Source organism: Pongo pygmaeus, chromosome 3 (genome assembly GCF_028885625.2).
Source record: "Pongo pygmaeus isolate AG05252 chromosome 3, NHGRI_mPonPyg2-v2.0_pri, whole genome shotgun sequence".
Taxonomy (NCBI): domain Eukaryota; kingdom Metazoa; phylum Chordata; class Mammalia; order Primates; family Hominidae; genus Pongo; species Pongo pygmaeus.
In genome coordinates this window covers 88,909,056-88,931,883 of record NC_072376.2, presented here as the reverse complement: position 1 = coordinate 88,931,883, position 22,828 = coordinate 88,909,056, and the positions used below count along the sequence as shown (strand labels likewise).

At 41.8% G+C, this 22,828-nt stretch overlaps 1 protein-coding gene across 6 annotated transcripts in view; it reads right to left on the bottom strand.

Moving 5' to 3' along the window:
- SHROOM3 (shroom family member 3) overlaps window positions 1-22,828 on the bottom strand; it is a 350,049-nt gene that overhangs the window by 81,454 nt on the left and 245,767 nt on the right. The window contains exon 1 of one of the 6 annotated variants that reach the window (XM_063663773.1): window positions 9,593-9,964. The exons of the other annotated variants lie outside the window; for them this stretch is intronic. The gene's annotated coding sequence lies outside the window, so the exon portion shown is untranslated. Of the gene's footprint in view, window positions 1-9,592; window positions 9,965-22,828 lie in introns of those variants that run through there. 6 annotated transcript variants of the gene reach the window in all.

Here is a 22,828-nt window from a genome sequence, read left to right as displayed (position 1 = left end):
CAAATCCCAAGTGAGAAAAGATGATCTGCCTATCTACATCAACAAGGGATGAGCACGTTCTACACTCAGGCTCCGAGTTGGAATCGGTGTAGAATAAAAGACAGCTTCTGACCTCCAGTCTTGTTGGGGAGGCGCACACAGGATTTGTAGCTGGATCAACCTGGGTTCTAATCTGATCTCTGCCAGTTCCTGGCCACTATTCTCTCTGAACCTCAGGACCTCAACTGTAAAAAGGGGACAAAGTATTATCTACCCTGTGGCTTAATAACCACTACAAGACAGGTTCAGTCAACGTGGTCTACATAAGGGAGATGGATGTGGAAAGTCACCATGGTGAGGGTGACAGGATGGTGGTGTCTTGATGGGTTAATTCCTTAAAAAGGGCAACTACAAATTGTCCAAAACATTTGGGGAGGAATATAAATATTTAAATCCAAAGTGGAGGGGTTTTTTTGCAGATAAGAACAGGAAATATAGGGCATTACCTGAGCTCCTTGGGAATAGATATAGAGGGCTCAATGATTGGTGTGAAAGAAAGGGTTCCTCAAGGTCAAGGATGACAGAATTAACCTAGAGGAGCTGCCTAGAGGCTGCCTCTCACTGGCAGGAGTCGCAGGCACTAGGCAGGGATGGCTGTTGGTGAACGCATCTTCAAGGCTGTCTTTAAAACAGAATGAGCTTGGGCCCAGTTTTTTTCAGCCCCTGAGTCCTTCCTACTTCAGGCTCTGGGGTGGGAGACCCCTCCCCTTTTGTAAGCGAGTGCGGTAAAGGGACTCTGGCTCAGGAAGGTCTCTGGGGGTCCCAATGTAGTCTGTAGGAGCCAGGGTCCTGTTTCCCATCTATATGCAAATAAGTTGCTCCAGCCCTAGACCTGCCTAAAGGAATGGACATTAAAAATGTAAATGGAGATTGTCATTCATTGGGAAAAAATGGGTCCCTTGCTAAATTTGGCATCAGCTGAGGAATCTTAGCAAAAATGAACTCGCTGCCTTGTTTGTGAGGGAGGCCTAATCCTTACTTTGCCCAAGAGGATTATTGGGTCTTAGAAAGAAGCTCACATGCACTTTTTTTAAGCTCGTGCCAAATGCATTTGTGTCCATAATATCCAAGATTCGTTCTGCTTTTTAGGGTAAATAATAGACATTCCATGCCATTTAAATTCCTCCGAATATCAAACCTAAATGTTTCCAACCTTTGCTATCACCCAAAGGGGGACTCAGCTTTTCCCAGTGGTTACTTTATATTCTTTGGGTGCACAATTTACATGGACATCAAGGTACCAAACTGCAGCCCGTTTGTGGAAAAGTAATGGTTTACAGCTTACAGTAGACCTTTTCAAGGTGTTTGTGACTATAGTTCCATGGGCTGATTTTCTACTTATCCCCTTCATTTTTCCTTTCTCTTAGTTACTATAGGGTAGTGTCATAAACGCTTGAATTCTTTTTTTCCTCATCCTGTATGTTCCTGCTCACCCCAGCACTTTCCTGTGCTCTCCAGGGGAATTCTGGACCCACTGACATATATACCACAAAGTAGGACTGATAAAATCTATGTCCTCGGTTTAGCATGACATTCTCAAAACATTTAAAAACATTACAATTGGCACCTGTGCTGGCTGTACAACATGCAAAGTATTTTTATATAACAAATTTAATCTTTACAGCAACCCTCTGAAATGCTGTCCTCATTTCACAGAAAAAGAAACTGAAGCAAACGTAACTTAAATAACCTGCTCAAGATCACAAAGGAAGTGGTAAAGCTTGGACCCAACCTATTATAAGGCTCCAGAATGTGCCCTTAACTGCCTTCTCCCACAATCGCATCACTTAAGTGCTTAGTTAGATACCTACAGGGCTGAAAGATCTCTGAAAACAGATTTGCCTTGTCCCAAGAAGAGCATAACAATTCTTCCAGTACTGAATTTCTCAGGAGTGTTGATTTTTGGTGCTTTCTACTTAGAACTACCTCCCCTCACCCTCACCACCAGGGCTGCTTAATTTCCACCTGTAATTCCAAGTCCTGCCTCAACTCTGGGGCCCACCAGACTCTAAATGAGAAGGAATTTAAGAAGCCTCCAAATAGTATGTCAGGAAATAGCTTCAAGACAAACTCTCGGGGCACAGTACAGTGGCTGACACCTTAATCCCAGTGTTTTGGGAGGCCAAGGTGGGAGGATCACTTGAGGCCAGGAATTTGAGACCAGTCTGGGCAACACAGTGAGACCTCATCTCTTACCAAAAATAAAAATAAATTAGCTGGGTGTGGTGGCATGTGCCTGTGGTCCTAGCTACTCAGGAAGCTGAGGTGGGAGGATTGTTTGAGCCCAGAAGTTCGAGGTTGTGGTGAGATATGATTGCACCACTGCACCCCACTTGGGCAACAGAACAAGACCCTGTCTCTTATAAAAACAACAACAAAAACCTCTCAGCTAGTTTTGTTCTCATCTTGAACCTTGAATCCCTATGCTATCCCCCCGTTCCCAGAGCCTGCCTGGTCTTCCAAGCTGGATGTGAAAACATGCCTTTGATGCAAATTCTTTCCAGACTGGAGCCCACCCTTGTTAATGTTGACTAACTTAAAAGCAGATGGTATTGGGAACAGAATCTGAGCAGAAAGCAGGTAGGGAAGTGAGTCATCATTTTTATCTGACCAAGCAGAGCAGCCCCTTGCTCCTCAATGGGCATTCACACATGGAAGGGTGACCTCCGGGAGGAGTTTGGCAGGTCAGGGACAGCCAGGCCAGGCCAGCCTATGGCAGGACATGTCCGGTGAGCAGTCCATCACCCACCATGTCCCCTCCCACTGCAACCCTGATATGTCAAGCCTGGGAAAGGTACAGAACCCAAGACAAAGAGAAGGTACTGGACTGTGACCCCATTTCACAAATCCAGCTGCGGATCAATGGCCTCCGCCCCAGCCAGACCTGGCTCAGTAGGGGAGGCAGCCTCCTCTCACTATCACATTCCAGCTGCCAGTAGTGAGGAGGTAACCATGGGAACCGACACAAAGGGCTTAATGTTAGAGGGAAAGAGGCTGGAGGCGATGGTGAAGAGGCTGAGAGGGACTTCAAGTGACAGTCCTGCAATTCTCCTAACTTCAACCATGTGCGTCTATTGTGAGTCAGACCAAAAGACTGAAGTGGAGCTTTTGCACAGCAAAGCAGCCTGGCACAAGGCCTCGAGAGTGTCAGGGACAAGCAGACAGCTAAGATCCTTGTAGGTTCTTCTTCCAGATTTATTTTTTCCCCATCAGAGAGCAGAGTCCTAATAATTTCATTTCCCAGTCATTTTGCCCCAAAATAATACAGCTCATTTGGATGGACATAATTGGTACACAGTGGCACTCCTTCAAATACAGGGCTGCAAGCAACACTTTGCTTAGGGGCTTCTTTCTGCACCACCTGGTTTCAGTCCAGTGTCTCCAAAGGTCTCTGCATGCTGAGGGGCTTCTTCGATGGGTCTGGAAATAGAACAACGTGGCACCACTTGAGTGGGTGAGGAAATGGTCCTGAGATTCTGGCTGCCTAGCTATCCCCACACTGCAATGGAGAGGCTTTGATTTCAGGACCAATAATCCAGAGTATCTTGCACAACACTCAGGACTTTGGGGAAGAAATTAAGTGAAAAGGTTCATATAGGAACAGATACTAGGATCCATATTTATTTAATTACATTTTCCCCTGGGCATCTATACATTATTTTAATGAATTGGTCAAGGTGACTTCATCTTCATTAAATCGGTAGGGTTTTCAACGTACCACTTGGAACTTATTTTTATTTAAAGTTTTAGCTCAAGGTTCTCCAGAATCTGGGAGTTGAGAAAATACCAATGGAAATAGGAAATATGAAATATCCGGGATCAATGGTAGACTTTTCTTCTTACTGTAACAGTGCTCTGGGGCACATTTCTTACCTTGCTATTTTTTTGGAGACCAAGAAAATATTGCATCTATGTCAATCCCTACATAGACCTCACAAAACATAGGTCAAATTCTAACAGGCAGCCATGATACTCCAATTTTTTGTTCACAAATAAATCAACTGACTTCCTAATTGGAGTCATTGGGGGTAAGGAGCAACGGACAATGTCAGAGAGGGCCACCTGACAGGTGACTTGTGAGGGGCTAGGAAAAGAAAAGACATGTTCATTAGATTCTTTCCTACAAGCATCCCACAAACCCCCAAAGGTGGTAGAGCCATTAACCATTTAAGAACATATTCAAGGAGTCAACCATCCCCCACGACCAGTATTAATCTGCATGCAGCCATAAGCAGGGCACTAGTTAGTTCCACTTATTGGTATAAAACAATCATATCTAAAAGGGAAAGATAGTTGACATCTATTATGGACCTCATCCATTAATTGACAGGATGGTATTGGGTACTAACCCTGGCACCTCCATGTCCTCAGCAAGTTATTTAACCTGTGATTTTGGTTTCCTCACCTTTAAAAGGGGATAGTAACAGTGCCTGCCTCATAGGAGTGTGAGGAAGATAAAATCAGCCAACACAAAAAGTATTAGACAGTACTTGACTCCTAGTAAGTATTCAATAAATGTTAGGAATTAACACCTATCAGGTGCCAGCCTAGTTATATTTACATGTATTCTGTCACTTAATCCTTATAACAGCCTTAACCTAATAAATATGAATACCTCTCTTAAGGTATCATTATCACCATCTTGCAGATGAGGAAACAGCGGCTTAAAGGACTCTCCAAATTACTAGTGTAGCAGAGCTCAGATTCAAACATAGGTCATTCTACTTGCACAGTCTCTGACCTTTCCACTGTACTCAACTGCCTTTATATAAGACCATTTTGTTTTTGCTATTTTCAGTAAGGAATAACAAGTGAAGCCTTAATGAGAAATGCCAATGTTTAAGAAAATAACATCAATTAAAAGGAACCAGGATTTTAAACCTCCACTGTAAGCAGGAGCTTTTAAAACAACAAAACACACACACAAAAAAAAACAAACAAAAAGACTAGCCTGAGACAGACCTCTCTGCTCTGAGAAAAATTCCAAAAGAAATGTGTACACATTCACACTTGTGGCTGGAGTGTCTATGAACCCTTGAGGGTACAATGTCTTATTATTCATCATTGAATTCCCAGAGGCTAATGCGTTCTCAGTAAATGTTTGACAAATGTTTACTGAATGAATTAAACCAACCCAACAACAAAATGCCTCACTTGGAGTTGGCAAAATATATAACATCTTTCCCAAATGCTTTGTTGAACTTAAATCATTGAAGCTTAATAGATTAAATAAACTACTATAAATTTACCACTCTGTCCAAAGCATTTTACTGAAAAGCATGACATTAATTTTGATAGAGAGATCGAGTTTTTCTTTTTTTTTTTTCTACCGACATCTTCAGGAAGAGAATATGGTATGTTAACCTTTCACTTGGATTCCCAGAAGATGTTGTGAGCCTCATCTGGGAGCTCAGCTTCAACAATCATCATTAAATCAGTCTTCAGGAAAAAAAAAAAAAAAAAAAAGGAGTTTGCCTAGTGCATAGTTCCTCTCTTTGGAGTTTACTTCTGCTGGCAAAACCAAATCCCAGTAGTATTTTGATCACATACACAAGAACTTCACATTTTAAATCCCCACAACCTTAAAAAATGACTCATCAAGGGCCAGGTGCAGTGGCTCATGCCTGTAATCCCAGCACTTTGGGAGGCTGGGGCGGGTGGATCACGAGGTCAAGAGATTGAGATCATCTCGGCCAACATGGTGAAACCCCATCTCTACTAAAAATACAAAAAAAATTAGCTGGGTGTAGTGGCATGCGCCTGTAGTCCTAGCTACTCGGGAGGCTGAGGCAGGAGAATCGCTTGAACCCGGGAGGCAGAGGCTGCAGTGAGCCAAGATTGTGCCACTGCACTCCAGCCTGGGCAACAGAGCGAGACACTGTCTCAAAAAAAAAAAAGACATCAAAATGAAGGTATGCATAGTAATAATGGTAAGGATACCAGTTAATATAAGATCCTTGATAATCTTAAATGATATGGCTTTCACAAAAGTGTGAATACTTTTTCATTAACTCCAAAATCACATTATTATATTTGTCACAGTGCCTGGAAATAGTAGTTGACATTTATTGAGTTCTTACTAAGCTAAGTACCTTCAGTCATTAACTCAATCTTTGCAACAACCCTATGAAGATGTTCTATTATTGTCCAATGTCTTGGAGCTCAGAGGCATTTATTTAATATCTTGTCCAGGGTAATATATGCCTAGAGGCAGATGTGGGGTGTGTACTTTTGTCTAACTCCAGAACCTAAGTTTTTCTTCTAATTCAGGTAATGCTTTGCATACAATAAAATGCACAGGTCTTAGGTGTTCAGTTCGATGGGGGTGGATAATTGTGTATACCTATGAAACCATCGCAAAAAACAAAACATAGAACATTTCCATCATTCCAGAAAATCCCTTCTTATCTCTTTCTAGTCAATCCCTACCCACCGGCATCCACTGACTTCTGTCATAGATTAGTTTTGCCTATTCTAGCACTTCATGAATAGAATTGCTTATTATTATTTTGTATCTGGCTTCTTTCAGTTAACATGCTCTTGAGACTCATCCAGGTTTCTGTATCAAGAGTTCATTCCCGTTGATTGCTGAGTGGTATTCCATTGTATGGATGTGCCACTGTTTCTTTATCCATTTTCCTGTTGATGGATGTAGGGTTGTTTCCAGGTATTGGTCATTATATATAAGGTTGCTATGAACATTCTGTACAAGTCATTTGTGGACATTTGTTTTCACCTATCTTGGGTAAATACCTAGGCGTGGAAATGTTGGGTCATAGGTTGGTGTATGTTTAACTTTACAACAAACTTAATTTCTTAACCCCTGTACTCTACAACTTCAGAATGGCACTAGCTTATTAACATGTTTTATTTTGCCTCTTATGAGTTCCTGAGGGCAAGGAACCCATCGCCAGTTCCTGGGATGCCTCCCACACAGTAAATGATTGCTGAATAAATGAATGACCATTGTTCATGCCCCTATTCTTTCTTTGGGTGTTACAACAGCATCAGAAAACTAGTTTCTGACATGCATGAAGAAATCCCACAAGCTGAAGGCTGTGAAATGGAGACATTGCTCATTCAGGCAAGGTGAAGACTGCCCAGCCACCAGGCTCTACCTCCCAATCTTCTTTCTGACATGACCTTCCCTAGAAAGTGAACCCCTCTCAGTGATCCTGCAGGAGGAAACAGCTCCTGTTCAAGTGAAACTACAGAAGGGGAGGAAGGTGTCAAGGCAATTGAGGTCACACAGTGGTTAGAATTACAGGATACTTCTGTCAAACAGAAAGTCAGAAGAAGCGGCAACCCATGAAATCCTGACCTTCTGGAAGTCACCAGCAAAACCTCAGCACTGCTGGACTCCAGGGAAACATCCTCGAACAGAACTTACAAGAATAATTGATTTTGGTCAAAGGTCTATATGGGTTCTGCATGAAAAGGGAAAGCAAGAATAAACATTGAAGAGACAGTAGAATGTTGATGTTTTAAAAATGTAACCAGATTTAACATATAAGACAGGATTCTAAAAATAACACTAGGTTAAAAGTGGGGAAAGCTCAGGCACGCTCCTCACACACACCCTGCCCACCTTTGAGGCAAAACTTTTAATTCACATGAATCAGTTCATTTTTAAAATCACAGAATTTATACTGTAACTCACCTATGCCTTCCCAGAAAGCAGTTAAATCATTGTTGATTTTCTCTCCATAATAGAAAAGGATTGGTAACTCCTAAGAATAATTTAACATATCTGTTACCAAAGGAAGACCTTTGTTTCATATAAATCAAAACAGGGCTCCACCTCCTACTGGGCTCAGGTACTTTTGGCAACCTTAATTTGCTTTGCTCCCAGGTCACAGAGGACCTGGTCCCAGGTCAAAATTGAGGAATTCTAAACAAATTTTAGAATTCCTCAATTTTGAGGTTCAGAGTAGTGACCTAGTCTTCCTTTATCCAGACAGTCTGCACTGAAGCCATCCTAGGCAGATGGATGTTTATCCTATTCTTAAAATCTCCAGGGAAGTGAATTCTCTACAACATCCCTTGGTAACCTTCTCCAGGGTTTTATCAAATGTATGGTGAGGAAGTTCTGATGCAGAAGCCAATAAACATATTAACTATATGAGCCAAGCCACAAGCACTGGAAAGGGGTATGTGTTTGGGCACCTCGCCTTAATGGTAGAGAGATGCATTTACAAAATAGGCTGTACAAACAGAAACCATTTGCCAGGAGCAGATGTGGGAAGTTGATTCAAGAGAAATTGCCACAATAAATTCTGTTCCAACTCATGGGCAATGTGAATAAGTTATTGTTGGTTATAACATTTTTTTAAGTAAGTTTATTTCCTTGTCAATCCCTAGCTTTAGTTCCTAAACCAGGATTGTTAGCAATGGAGGAAAAAAAAAGTCCATAGCTGAAAAGTTTTCAAATGACTAGGATTCTGTGAAAAACTAGGTCTTAGCAAACAAAACATACATGTTGTTATAAGAGTTTATTTCTTTCTCTGTATATTACACCTTTTCTGCAACAATTGTGTAATATTTTTATAATCAGAAAAAAAAGATAACCATCAAAATAAATTTAAAATGTAAACCAACTTCTGGTGAAATTATTTGGGGGAAAGATCTAGCCATATATCTGACCAGGGTGCTTTTAACTGGAAATGGACATTTAACTAGGCTTTAAAACAACTAATTAAAAACAGAAAATGCACAGAACTCTCTCTAGAAGCCTCCGTGCTAGGACTTCCTGTTGCACCCCCCGATATCACAGCAATCTCTCCATGGAGATGACCCGCATGCAGGGCACCCATTTGCTCCCAGTGCAGAAGCTCCCGTGCACACAGTGCGCCACAACAACACTACTATTTAATGGGAGAGGGGAAAAAGGTAATGCCAAAATACATCCTAGAGGATGAGAAATACATCCCACTCCCAGAGAGTGCTCCAGGTGTTGAAATTTTGTAACCACTCCCCTCCCCCACCAGCAAAAGTTTTATTCCTCTGGCAATTCAGAGTAAAGCGAGCGTCAGGTATAATTTCATTTTCATGATTTAAGTGTTGCTGCAGGACAAGGAACACACTATTTAACTAACTGTCTTAAGATCTGGAGCAAGTGGGGGTTGGGGGTAGGCGTGCCCCTCAACGCACTTCAGGAGCCCTTCCTACAGAAACAAATCCAGTAAAATTAAGAAAGGCAAGGAGTTCTCAACTCAGCAGGGGCCGTGATGGGAAGCAATTTATCAAAATTAAAATATTTCACAGATCATTTCTTCCGAAAAGTTTTCATGCTGTCAATAATCAACAATTATTTTCCTCTTGGAGTGGCAGCTACTGCCTCTCTAATAAAAAGCCAAGGCCTAGGAGTGTCAGGAGACCCTCGGAGCACGCCACCTGCCCCCATCAGCCGGAGTGCTGGCCGTGAAAGCCCCTGGGAGCCATCCTCGAGACAGGGCTTTCCAGAGTCGCCGCAGATTCCGAAATAGACGCGCTCCAGAAAGCAGCCGGCCGGCCCCCGCCTCCCTCTCCGTGCCCAGCCGCCCTCCGCACTCACCATCGCCGCTCGCCTCGCGGCCGCCGCCCCCGGGCTGCTCGCGGCTCCAGGCCGACGCCAAGTTCAAACTTCGCCGCCGCTCCGAGGAGGCGGCGCGGGGCATCGCCGGCGGGGCCCAGCGCGCTCAACAATGGGCGGCCCAGCAGCGCCCTGCGCCACCACGCCACCGCGCCCCGGCTACAGCTGCACGGTGGGCCGGGGCAGCGCGGCTGGAGGACGCTGATCCCGCGCGGGGCGCCGAGGGTGCGGGGCGCTAGCCCACCTCTCGTCCCGCCCGGGCCCGCGCAGTCCACCCCGCGCCCGCCGCACCCGAGGGGCCGCGCTGGCTCGGCGCTCGCTCGGCGCTCGCTCGCCACCAGGTAATCCCACAGGAAGCCTCCCGGATTGGCCCGGGAGCTCAGGACCGGATTTGCATTTCAATGGCAAAGAAGGCTCCCTAAGGTTTGAAAACGGATTCTGGGGTGGAAGCGTCGCGCTCCACTCGCCCCTCCGCGGTCCTCGGGTCCTTGCGGTATTAAGCGGACCGAACCGAAGCACACACCCTCAGTCCCTCTGCCCATTCAATCAGAAAGGTGCCTTAATTACCCTCCCCCCGTTGTAAAATTCAGAGGAATCCAAAAGCAAAATATCAACTTTAAGAAGCCCGCGCTCGCTTTTCAGAGGCTATACAGTTAGTAATTGATCAAATGAAGCATGAATGAAGCAAGGTAAAAAGTTCACAGCTAAAAAAAAAAGCTCGCATTACAAGGAAAATAACCATCCTTTTTCTCAGCATGCCCTCTTCTCAGTGTAAGTCACAGCAGAGATGCAGGTGGTGGTGAATGCCGCTGAAGCCTCCCTTCTGGGCCTGTTTTTGTTTCCATAAGCATCGTCTCTGATTAGACAAGAGACGTGATTCTTTCGGTCGTCATGACTGTAATTTCGAGAGATTTTGGATTCAGCTTTGCAAACTTTGGAATTTTAGAAAATATATCCATTTGCATTTATTTTGCATTTATGATATAGGCGTCCAGTTAATATTCTAAAGGGAGGGATGGTGCTAGTTTAAGTTCCATCTTTCTTCAAAGGTTCTTCCAGCTTCTTTCAACGGAGGTAGGATTTTTTTCCCCTCAGAGTCCTCTCTTAATTGCTCTCACGTGTCATCTCCAGAGATGAAAGTAACAGTAAGGTTTGAAATTGGCTTTATTCTAATTCAAGCAGAATCCCTGTTGTTAAATGTCCAGGTTCTATATTTAAGGTAATAAATATGCATATAGACACAGAGAAGACCTCACTAGGTAGGAAATAGAAACCTCCCTTACCAAACAGCTGATACCACATTTGCCTTTACTTGTCTGTGCTCTTATATCCTGACAGAATGCAGGAGCATTAGCAGCCACGGCAACCACTGAATAAACCTCTTTACTGAAACCTTCATGGACAGGCTCTTCCCTGCCATAAAGTATTATCCTCCTTAAAATTGTATTTTGTTTTACCTATGGTATCACAAGCAGGTATCAACACATACACACCTATCACGCAGTCATGGGGTAACCACAAACATTGTTGCTAGGCATTGGAAGCAGAGAGGTTAATATGGTTTGTTCTGTGTCCTCATGTCCTGTGGGAATCTTGTTTGGGGGAGAGGGAGGTGAGTCCAGAACTTAAGCTTTGAAGAAGTGGTCAGCCCTTGCAGTTTATAACGCACATTGCTGCTGCCACTGCGTGTAGGGCGGAGTAAGAAGTATTAGCTGGAGAACACAGCCAGGAGCTCTGTGGGCAGAACAGATAAGGCCTCCTCTCCTGCTGCTGCTTTATCTTGTTTTCTAAGTGCTCTGGGTCAGGTGAAATCTCCTAAGGGTGGAACAGATCCCTCTACTTCTGTGTGAAACATCACTGTAAATTGGTGATTAAAAACACAGTTTGGGTCCAAATCTCACCTCCCACACAGCATGGATGTTACACCAGTGAAATTCATCACTATGACCACAGGTCCCTGGGCTTCCTTTGTAACATAGATTCTGGAAAAACACTTTTAACTTGTATCTGCAATGTAGAGGCATCATCCGATATTTTTAGATGGAAGCAAACAACTTGTCTCATGGGATCAAAAGTAAGACATGAAGAAATTTCAGCAACAATACAAAATTATGCTAATGTCTCTCTGCATGAGCTGGGGGTTAGTTTCCTCAACTGGTGCCTCCGTTCTCGTCTGTCCCTTCCTTCACAAGACGAAAGAATGACCTGAAATAGTTACACATATCAAGTGTGTGTATGTGTAAACTCCTAGCCACTATTAAAGATGTTCTCTGTAAAATCACACTGCCCTTTAGTTCCCATATTAAGACTGCTTTCAGAAATAATGCATCACATTAGAATCGAAAGCATTTTACTTTTTATTAAAATCAAATATATTAATGAAGAAATAAAGCTTTAAAAATGCTAAAATATTTTGTAAGAAAGTTACACATAGGAAAAAAGTGCACAGCCTGTCTTAGAAAGGGTGTGCATGGCCAGTCTGGAACTTGTAATTTGTACATTTTTTATTTTGTTTAAAAGTTTTTATTTTAAACATTTTAATGGACAGATGATTGACATGCCATTAAAATTTACACTTTTCAAAAGCCATTTTTAAATAGGTTACCATTTTTTGCTCCCTTTCCTTCGCCAAAGCCACCTCTGGTGCTGGAGTGTATTGTGGGAAGGAAAGACCAGAGAGACTGGAATAAGTCCCCAACATGGTCCTAGAGCAGCACAGCACCCACCTGCACAGAGGTACACCAGATTGAGGTGTGCAAGGTCCCACAGGTGGTCCTGAGTCAAAACCAGTGAGTTAGTGACAGAACCCACAACACTGGCAACCAGAACAGTACCGTGTGCATTTATGCCAAGTCAGTTTCCTCCCTTCTCTCTTAAACATTTCAACCTACAAATCCAAATGTCAGTGAAAGATAAATATAATAACCTGTAAGAACTATTTAAAATCACATCAAATTAGACTATGCTTATTGAGGATCTAGTATATTCAGAGGGTCTGATTCATATTGTATACATATAGATATTTAGAAGTTGGTTTTTTCACTACAGTTGATTAGTTGGGAGGGACCTGTGAGAATGAGTATCTTTTTTCAGACAAAAAGCTCTAGAAATTTCAAATTATTGTCATACATCTCTAAATTCTAGATTCAGCACTTATTCTTTGAATTATTTCATCTTAATTTAAAGTCTAATACATTTTCAATTTAAGTCTAATACATTTAATTAATTGTATATTTAAAAAGACTACATCTAGAAATCATACATTATTTGGGTTCTGAATTTATTCACAAGTTTAGCTTTTTTTAAATATATTATGGCAATTTGGTTTTGTAACATATGTTATACTTTAAAATATTCAACTAAATTTCACTTAGAAATAGTCTACGAGGCTAGGCTTATGCTTATAATCCCAGCACTTTGGGAGGCTGAGGTGGGAGGATCGCTCAAGACTAGCCTGGGCAACATAGGGAGACGCCATCTCTACAAAAAGTAAAACAATTAGCCAGGCGTGGTGGCATGCACCTGTGGTCCTAGCTATTAATAATAGGGAGGCTGAGGCAGGAGGATCATTTGTGCCTAGGAGTTTGAAGCTGCAGTGAGCTAGGGTCATGTCACTGCACTCCAGTGTGAGCAACAGAGCAAGACCCTGACTCTAAAAAAAAAAAAAAAGTCTATCATTACTTACTTCTATACTTTCTTTTATTTTATTTTGAGATGGAGTCTCGCTCTGTTGCCCAGGCTGGAGTGCAGTGGTGCAATCTCAGCTCACTGCAACCTCTGCCTCCCTTGTTCAAGCGATTCTCCTGCCTCCCGAGTAGCTGGGATTACAGGTGCACAACACAACGCCTGGCTAATTTTTGTACTTTTAAATTTTGTACTTTTAATAGAGACCACCATGTTGGCCAGGCTGGTCTCGAACTCCTGACCTCAAGTGATCTGCCCGTGTCAGCCTCCCAAAGTGCTGGGATTACAGGCGTGAGCCACCGTGCCCAGCCTATACTTTAAAATATTACTAAATTTTACTTAGAAATAGGCTACCATTATTTCTTACCAATTCAGTTTGACATTCCTTCTATTATTCCAACTAAAGCTTTGATGTGAAAAACAATTATTTGAAATGTAAGAATCTTTGCTAAATAATTATTAACTCTTTCTTGCCACAGTCATACAATAAATTCCCTGGTTCATCTATATCAAGCTTTTCCAACTGTCAGCTTACAGGCCGCATGTGGCCCAGGATAGCTTTGAATGTGGTCCAACACAAATTCATGAACTTTCTTAAAACATTATGAGGTTTTTTTTGTGATTTTTTTTGTTTTTTAGCTCATCACCTATCGTTAGTGTTAGTGTATTTTATGTGTGGCCCAAGACAATTCTTCTTCTTCCAGTGTGTCCCAGGGAAGCCAAAAGATTGGACACCCCTGCTCTATACTGTTCTTTTCAATGTTGACACCTTAGAGAAACAATGTCTATGTATAAGTTGAAAGTCAGTTTTAGGAACTATTTAATGACCAATATAAACAACACACTACAAAGAAAGAACACACTTGAAATATAGATTGTTTGCTTAGGAGAGAAAATATTAGGAGGAACAAATGATATGCTGCTTTCTCAAATGGGTGTTGGGGTTTACTGTGAACAATATATAACTTCTAGCATAATATTCACTTTAATAAATATTTTGATTTTTTGGAACCACTCACAACAAAATGAAAAACAAGTGAACAACCATCTTAGGTGTCCTAGAAGAAGATGTTAAAATGGAAACTTTAGGGAAATGCATTTAAGGCCACGCCAACCCCTTAGAAATGATCTATTTCATGTAGTGAACATGAAGGAGGAAAACTCTATAATTTCTTTCAGCGCCTCAGAGTTACTTTGTCTTTTCAAATACCTTTTAACATCTCTATCACAGTCTTTTCCCATGAATAGGCCAGTGAGCTCCCAGATTCTCTGAGTTGATACTGGCCTCACCCTCTCTCTGGATAAGGTCTCTTTGTTTGGCAGCTGTTTCACAGTGACCAAAGCACCTCCAGGTTTTCTGTTGTCCTTTATAGCCCCAGGACTAGGGTCCCAAGTAAAGGCCTTAATGCATGCTGGCTGTTATCCCGAAAGCTATCTGGCACAGGTGAGAACCCAAAGAAAAGAGAGAGGAGGACTAGGTAGATGAGAGTTATTCACTATCTATGCTACCAAAGTATGTTAGCACAGCAGTCACCTACAATGCTCATGGAGCCTGTGTCAAACCTGTATAGGTTTAAACAGAGGCAAAAAGGTTAGGAAAGAACAGAGCAACAATACTAGCAGAATGAGACCTACAGGGATAGCCTCAGAGGGTGAAGGTAGCCAGCAAGTTCTTGTCCTTATGGAGACATGGGACACAAAGGACCCTGTCAAGGCTATGGGGGTCACTGGTTAAATAACAGTCACTCAGGTCAGCAGCCCCAAGTCATTAAGGAGACAAGAATTGACAGCATTATTTTTGGGAAGTCTTGGATGAAAGATTAGAAATGCATCCTGTAAATTGGAAGCAACCTAAATGTTCATGTAGAAAATAGTTTATTAATTGCAAAGGATATTATGCAGCATTTAAAGTGAAAGAAGGGGATCCCTATATGTGCTGACATGGAGAGATGTCCACATTATCTAGTGAAAAAGCTTCCCATTTGCTGTCTACATCCACCAGTACATACAATATTTGTTACATGTTTTATAAATATCCAGAAAAACTTCATGGAGGCAATGCTAAACTCTTCTTGGAGAGTGGCATTGCAGGGAGTAGAATTCTGGCAGATAAATAAAAATTTATCATTTGTTTTAAACACTTCTATAGACTTTGAGGATTTTTTTAAAACAAGAACCATGATTTACTCTTTGAATTACATTTGTATAATAAACATTTTAATAACTTTAAAAAGTATCCTGGGTTCTAAAGTAGTTCCATCAAATAAGTTAATCTTGATTAACTGAATATTTGACTTTCTGCCTACCCTTTTCTATTCCTTTCTTATGCTGAGGCATAAGACAACCCAAGAAAAATGTTCAGAGTCAAAACTCGACTGAACTGTCGCACCTTGAAGATAAATGCAATTTTCCAAGAGCCTGGGTCCTCCAAGGATAACAGAGAAAGAAAGAAGAAAAGGTAGAAAATGAAAAATAGAGAAGGTGAAGAAAGAGAGAGAGAAAAGAGATGGAGGAGGAGTGGGGAAGAGAAAGGGGGAAAGAATGAGGGAAATTCGCTGGAGGGTAAAGGCAGGGAGGGAGGTCAGGAGAAACACTATAAGGAGAAAAAGCAAACTTCTATGAATGAGAATTTGTACGAGAACACAAACATTACATGACCAAGGACCCCAGGCTGTTAATATAAGTTACATGGGAAAGGTGGGGCAGGGAAATGATTAACTTTACGGTTTCATTTATGTTGTGTTCTAGTTATCTGTTACAACATCAAATAAAATTTTTTAAAAAACACATAATAGATGATTATGAAAAATAACTATTCGGCAAAACTACATTGACTGTAACTTGGGCATGTCACAGCCTAAAACTTCTACCCTTCACCTACATTCATGGGCAAATAAATATGATATTTATTATCAGAGGCTTTTATGTAATGTGGTAAAACAAGGGCTTTCAGATAAAATTTTAATGGAAAGCTGTGAAATTCCACAAATTATCAGATTTATATGCCACCAGCATCTTGGATGGCACTGTCTAGAAAAGTAAATAAAAATCAACTATTACTGCTGGTAAAAACTGTCCACACTGGTCACTGCTCACATATGCACATTTTCCTCACTTGTCATTGCTGTGTCACCAACCACATTATACCCTTTTCTTTCCTGGAGACAAGGAATTAATTTCTATGGCTAGAATAATTTGACAGCATAATATAAGGAGAGCTCAGTGCTAGACGTGACTTAGATAATCATCAAACTTTTCATTCCACTTATATTTTAGCTGGCAGAGTATCATTCAGGAAGTTTCAAAATAGCTTAAGATAAGGGAATTTTCTCATTCTCCTTTTTTTTTTTCCTTCTTATCTTCCTTTCTCTCTCCTTGACCCATTTCAATTCAACTGCCACCTACTGAGAACCTGTTATATGCCAGGCATAGGGATATCAAGATGGATGAGGTCCAACCCTAACTTCAAGGAACTCACAGTGTAGTGGAAAACCCAGGTATCTAAAGAAATTATTTCAGTCCCATGTGCTAAGGATGGTGGAGTGTGGTGGTCAAAAGTGCGGACTGAAATCAAGATCTTGCCTGCTGGGGGTGAGGTCAGTTGATCTCACTAAGCATCAGTTTTTCCTCTGTGAAAATGGTAATTACATCTTCCATAGAAGGTTTTTATAAAAATTAATATGGGATAATCTTTGAGTGTGTGTGTTTGGGGCCAAGGTAACAGTGAGATATTAACTGCTCTTACTCATAACATTGACTTTTCCAGTAACCTTCATCTTTCTTCCCAGTCAGTGTCATTCACTGACTAAAGAAAAATAAGGGAACACAACAGAACTCATAGAACAAAGGAATCCATGTGCCCGACTTAAGATGTGCAAGAATACTCAATTAGAGCCAGTTTTTCTTCCCAGAAGACATTACAGCTTTCTAGGACTGATGAAGAAAGGCAAGGAGAGCCAGAGGGAAAGTGGAGGGGAGTTAGGAGTGCTATGTGGGGCAAGATGAAAGCTCCAGAGAGGCAGAGAGAGTTGAGGGCACAAAGGATGTGGGCCCTGGTCCCAGGCAAGACTCCGGAGAACTGACTCAGTCCCAGTGTCCCTGCGAGCCCAGCATGGAGTGGGAATGAAAGAAATGTCTGTGTGGTGCACCTGGGCTGGAGAAAGTGTCATACCTTCCACCAATCTTTCCAGTCCAAAGTGGTTCAGGAGAGGCAAACTGTTTCTGGTAATCCAAGAGGGCACAGATTCCTAACCCATCTGAAAAGGCTGCGGATACCAACATCCCAACACCAGACACCAACCAGACACTAGCATGGGGAATGGTGACAAGGATACCAAAGGTTCAGTCTCATCCAGACACATACACACACACACACACACGCACACACACACACAAACACCCTAGACTCTGCCTAAGCTTCTTACAACTTAGCTGCAACCCCAGGAGCTAGAGGGTATCCTGAATTGGCTGATACTAAGTTTCTGTCTCCCAGCTGAATGAGGTGTCAAAATAGAAATTATGGTCAGTTTTTTTTTTTTTAAAGAAACAGTTACATTTCTCCCCTAATTATGTCTGTGGTTCAATATTTGTACCCAGCAAACATGCTAAGTGTTCAATACTATGCCTGGCACATGAGAGCTGAAAATAGTGGCTATGATAATTTTGATAAATAGTTCTATGTGTTGGTAGCAAACAGAGGAGAGGATATTTATGTCAGGGAAGGATGCACAGGACATGTTTGGGAGAGGTTCTGAAGGATGTGCATGAACTCGCTAACTAAGAGGAGGGGAGGAATAGTTCAGGGCAGAAAGTTTGAAGATCTCAAAGCATCAAACAGCACAGGCCAGTTGTGGAACTGCAAGTGACATCACTAGGGCATGGGCAGGTGGCAGTTGACATAGGTGGAGAGGCAGATGATGGAAGATAATGGCTCTTTAGGCCATCTTCAAGATCTATACTTTATATTGTAGGCAAAGAGAAATCACTAAAACTTTTATACCAGTGTCATGATCAGATCTGCCCTGTTCAAGAAGTCATGCTGACAGCATGGAGAGGATATTGAATGGGAGGTGCCGGGCTCATTGATTTTGATCATAATGAATTTGCCACCAAGCTGGAATCCCATTTCAGTTGACACAGCATTGCATCATGGTTAAAAGTGTAGTCTCTGAAGCAGAATAGGTAAATTTGAGTCCTGGCTGCAGCGCTTAGGATGTGACCTTGTGCTGACCACTTACCCTATGAAGCAGCTTTCTCATCTATAAAATGGGAGCTAAACATTGAATCTGAATCATAGAGTTGCTGAAGTTCTAGATGTAATACTTTAAATGAAGCACTTAGGACATTCCCTGCTATAAAGGAAGTGCTTATTGAATTTTAGCTCTTATTAATCAGGCAGCACTTAACATGTATGGGGGTGAGTAATGATTATGTGGGAGAAATAGGGTAATGTCTTTCACTTATGGTATTTATTTAAATTTTGGTCCCCAAGCAAAATTTCAGAGAAGAAAATCCACTTTGTAAATTCACTTGTAAAAGGTATAGGTGGGGCCGGGCACAGTGGCTCACGCCTGTAATCCTAGCACTTTGGGAGGCCGAGGCAGGCAGATCGTGAGGTCAGGAGATCAAGACCATCCTGGCTAACACAGTGAAACCCCGTCTCTACTAAAATACAAAAAATTAGCCAGGCATGGTGGCGGGCGCCTGTAGTCCCAGCTACTTGGGAGGCTGAGGCAGGAGAATGGCATGAACCCGGGAGGCGGAGCTTGCACTGAGAAGAGATTGCGCCACTGTATTCCAGTCTGGGCAACAGAGCGAGACTCTGTCTCAAAAAAAAAAAAAAAAAAAAAAAAAGTATAGGTCAAGCTGCAATCCAAACAACAAAACCTCACCAGCTTAAAACTGATTCTGGTTGTTTGCGCTGGAGAAAGTGTTTTTCCTTTTCAACCTTGAAGCTCTCAACGGGGTTGACGTGAATTACCAACAGCTGCCACCTCCTGTTAGTGGCAACAACCTTCTGGAAGAAGGTGAAGTGTGCTTGGTATGTGAAGGGCATTTGACTCTTTGAAAAAGACATGTGATCTAGGTGACAATGAGTACTGATGGCCCAGAATCCTGAAAGGTAAAACTCCACAAGTGACAGGTCCTTAACAGCATGGGTTCAACTGGAGTGCATTCAAATACTGGTAGGTCCTTGTCACCGAGGAGAATGTGCCTGGGGACCATGGGGAGGTGGTATGTGCAGGATGGACAGGCTGAGCTGGATGGCATTGAGAACCTAACCTGTGCCTGAGCAGAACTGAGAATATTATTTTCTGTTGAGACAAGTGAGTATTTTAATTGATGATGTCCAAAAAGCATAAGACTTGAGGACTGAAATCTTTTCTGGGGCATAATCCCATATGTTCTAATGGAAGCTTTTTTTCCTTCTAGAAAAATATTCATGTTTTAACGACATAGATGAAGATAAGTAAAGGCTTGGGGGAGCTATGAGGAAGGGGAAGCATAGAAGATTTAGGCATGGAATTTGGTACAGTTCCTAGTCTTGGCTTACAATTTGTATTTTAACAAATACTGCTTCCCTGTCTGAGAAGCTGCCTGATGACTGGGTGGGGAAAAAGAGCCAGGGAAACAGTGTAGGAGATAACGAGATGAAAAGGAAGAAAGACTAGGCCAAGAGTAGACCTGGCATGGAAGACACTAGCATGCCTGAAGGGTGGTGGGTGGGGGATTTTAAGACTAGATTGAGGTATCTGACTCTAATCTTATGTGATAAGTAAGGAGACAGGAGAACTAGAAATAAAGGTGACACTGTCATAAATTGGCATGCAAGTTGAACAAATGACTTGTAGAAATCTGTTTTAATGACTGGTAGAATCATGTTTTTCCATTGCTACAAACTTATCACTTATTTATTGTTAAGAGCAGCTTCGCTGACCAAGAGAATCATCAAAGACACCAATGATTTCTTCATAACAATAAAAAATATCAACAACAAAACTAAAATTACTTTTAAAAAAAATTGCTTGGCTGGATGCGGTGGCTCACGCCTGTAATCCCAGCACTTTGGGAGGCCGAGGCAGGCGGATCACCTGAGGTCAGGAGTTTGAGACCAGCCTGGCCAACATGGTGAAACCCTGTCTCTACTTAAAATACAAAAAATTAGCCAGGCATGGTGGCAGGCACCTGTAATCCCAGCTACTCGGGAGGCTGAGGCAGGAGAATTGCTTGAACCTGGGAGGCGGAGGTTGCAGTGAGCCACAATCGCACCATTGCACTCCAGCCTGGGGAACAAAAGCGAGACTTTGTCTCAAAAAATAAATAAATAAATAAATAAAAAATAAAATTGCTCATTGATTTGGCACTTCATGTCTTTGCATCATATCAGAATTTTGGGCCTTTCAATTTTATTCATAGCATCAAAACACCCATCCGACTGACTTAGTTGTCTTCTTAAGACTTTGGTATATGAAGTCTTGACTATATATAAATATTTAAAGGTCATCAACATTGCCATACACTGCTTTAAGAAAACCCAAAGTGCTATGAAAGTTAAACTTCAAGAGATAAAAGCAACAAAAGTTGCTAGGGTAAAACTGATGGGGGTTCCTGAAATGCAAATGACTTCCTTTGATGATTTACTCCTACTGAGGTCCAGCCAATATGATATTGAATGTCCACAAATTTTCTAAAAGGGGCTAAGTCTTATTTGGTGCTCCATGTCAACAAAAAAACTCTTATCTTTACTTGTAAACCTTAATATTTATGTTTGAAAAGAAAAATTTTCCATTAGCTAGTTGGCAGTTTCATTGGACTTGAAGTGCTGGCCTCCTTGGCTCTCAAAGGAAAAACAGAAATTAAATGTAGCTCCTGTTTACTTTTTTTGGCAGTCTCACTTTAATTGTTGACTTAAAAAAGCTAATTCACCTCTCTTATTCTTTAAAAACCTACAAACAATATGCTTCTAAAAGGGATTCTAGCCAGTAACCACCATGATAACTCTTCAGAGTACTTAATTTTCTAGGATCTCTTTCATTTGCCTCAAATCACACATTTTATTTTAGATTTTCACAAGCAGATTCAAGCAAGAGGAAAATTTTTCTTGACTTTCCAGTTTATTTGCTTTTAAGCACAACTTTCTCCCCGTAGGTGTTCAGGAAACTGTTCTACTCCAAGCCGGATGTGAGTATTATGCCGCATACTTTAGCGCTCTTGCCTAGAAACGAGAAGATAAGATGGGGGGAAAATATACTTTTAAAATTCTTATAGTCAGCACATTTGGGCGGTGTCCAACGTGTGCTTGTATTGGCCAAAGGCAAGAAGATAACAGAGTCCTGAGCAGATTCTAGCAGGCTCTTGGCTGCCATTTCTTGATGGTAGACCAAAAATCATGGCAATACAGACAGACACACTTGCCCACAAAGAGCTGCGCCATTAAGCCACTATGTATTTTGTGCCGCCTGGTAATTCACCTCGCCTGGTTATTTATATACTTTTTTTCTAATTTTTACAATAATACTTTAAGGTAGCTATTATCGGTCCTGTTTTATACAAGAGAAAACGAAGCTTTTAAGTAACTTCCCAAGGTCCAACAGTAAAGAAGGGAGAGAATGAAGACTCAGAGAATTCTGCCCAACCCCAAAGCCCATGCTTTTCTCTCACACCACCGTGGATAACCAAGATGTGCTGTAGGTTTAACTATTTTAATAAGAGGACAAAGTTTGCTATCTCCTAGAAGGTAAAGGAAAGTGGACACATTCATTCTGCGCAGGCAAAGACTTTATTCCTATTCAGGGCACTAAGAAAAACCAAGCTACTTATAAACCCTTTCTACCTCGTAAGTCTAATGGGGGATGGACAAAGTCCCAGATGTCTCCAGAATGATTTTTCCTCAGTAAATGGGAATTTATTCAAATTTTCCTTAAAGATTGTACCTTTTCATATAACTTTGCCTGGTTTCATTCTAACTGGCTAAGCTATAACGGTCAGAGTTTTTCTTTTCTTTTTTTTTTTTTTTTTTGAGACAGAGTCTCGCTCTGTCTCCCAGGCTGGAGTGCAGTGGCGCCATCTCAGCTCACTACAAGCTCCGCCTCCTGGGTTCACGCCATTCTGCCCCTCAGCCTCCCGAGTAGCTGGGACTACAGGCGCCGGCCATCACGCCCGGCTAATTTTTTGTATTTTTAGTAGAGACGGGGTTTCACTGTGTTAGCCAGGATGATCTCGATCTCCAAGGGTCAGAGTTTTTCTAATGACCTTTAATGAGTCAAATAATTAACATTTTACAAGCATGCCCTGGTTTCCCTCCTCCATTTTCCTTTGTCTTGGTTTCCGTCCTTTCCTTAACGCCAATCTCCGCTATGGAAATTCTAGCAAACCTCCCAGGACCTGCAAAATATATTCCTTTCTCAATGAAATGCCTCTGATCCTAATCCAAAAGCAACTTCTCTCTCTTCTAAGTGTTCAAAACAGCATCATTCAATCATCTACTATAGCCTTTGTCACGTTTTAACTTTAATAAAGCTATTGATACCATTA